The following is a 1231-nucleotide window of genomic DNA, read 5'->3' as shown; positions in this document are numbered from 1 at the left end:
TCTTTTTAAATAACATTATTAGCTGAATTTAAAAATATTTTTTTACGATTTATGAGTAAATCTTGAAATGTAATTATTCTTATGGTAAAATTAAGGGTTAAGTACTTTTTTCGTCACTAAGATCGTCTGAGGCTAAAATTAAAATCGTCCCTGACCTTTTTTAATTATTAAAATCATCCTCAACGTTACAAAACGTTATAAAATCGTCCTTTTCTACTTTAATTTTAATTTTTTACCAAATTATCTTTAATAATTAATATAAATAATAAAAATAATACTAAAAAATAAAAACCAACCCTTTCCTCCCCCTCTATCCCTACTCCCGTATTTCTTCCTTTTCTTCTCTCCCCATCCCCTTCGTCGGATGAGACGTCTCTCCAGCATAAAACACATAGCACTCCTTTTCCAATACCTAGGTTGTTTCTTAACTTCCATTACCATGGTGCTTACAAGCACTAAGTAAAACAGTCCAAATAGGTTCATCAGGGGTAAATCAATCCAGCAACCCTTGCCAACCAAACCAGCATGACTACAGGCATAAATCAATCCAACAAATGTCACGTCATTCGGCTTAACACCAGTCGAAACCATGCTGTCATACAAAGCCAATGCTTCCTCATCTCTTCCATGCTGCGCACTGCCGACAATAATAGAAGTCCAAGAAACCACATCTTTCCTCCACATCCCAAAGAACACATCCTTGGCCGCATCAAGGTCGCTACACTTGACATACATATCTACAAGCTTTGAGGGATTGGGGTAGGGGGTGGACATGAAGAAGGGAATGGGGAGACAAGGAAGGGAAGAGATACAGGAGTAGGGGTGCAGGTGGAGGGGAGGGTTTGTTTTTAATTTTTAATATTATTTTATTATTTATATTAATTATTAAGAGTAATTTAGTAAAAAAAATAAAATTAAAGTATTTTATTTTTTAGTGTGTTTGACAAATTTTTAATGGTAAAAATAAAAATACTAAAAAAATAAAAAAAAATCTTTTTTAAGAAGTTGCAATTTAAATCTTTTTTTAAATCTTTTTTTTGAACAAAAAAAGGATGTTTTTCTTTAAAAATATCTTTTTATATGAAGTATCCAAACATAAAATTAATTTAACTTTTCACAAGATCTTTTAAAAAAAGATAATTCGAAAAAAGGTATTTTCTTAAAAATCACTCAAACAAGCCCATTAAATATATATTATAAAAAAAACTTTTGAAATAATATTCTGTTGTAA

The sequence above is a fragment of the Arachis ipaensis genome, chromosome B09, assembly GCF_000816755.2.
Source record: "Arachis ipaensis cultivar K30076 chromosome B09, Araip1.1, whole genome shotgun sequence".
Taxonomy (NCBI): Eukaryota; Viridiplantae; Streptophyta; class Magnoliopsida; order Fabales; family Fabaceae; genus Arachis; species Arachis ipaensis.
Note: the sequence above shows the minus strand (reverse complement) of the source record.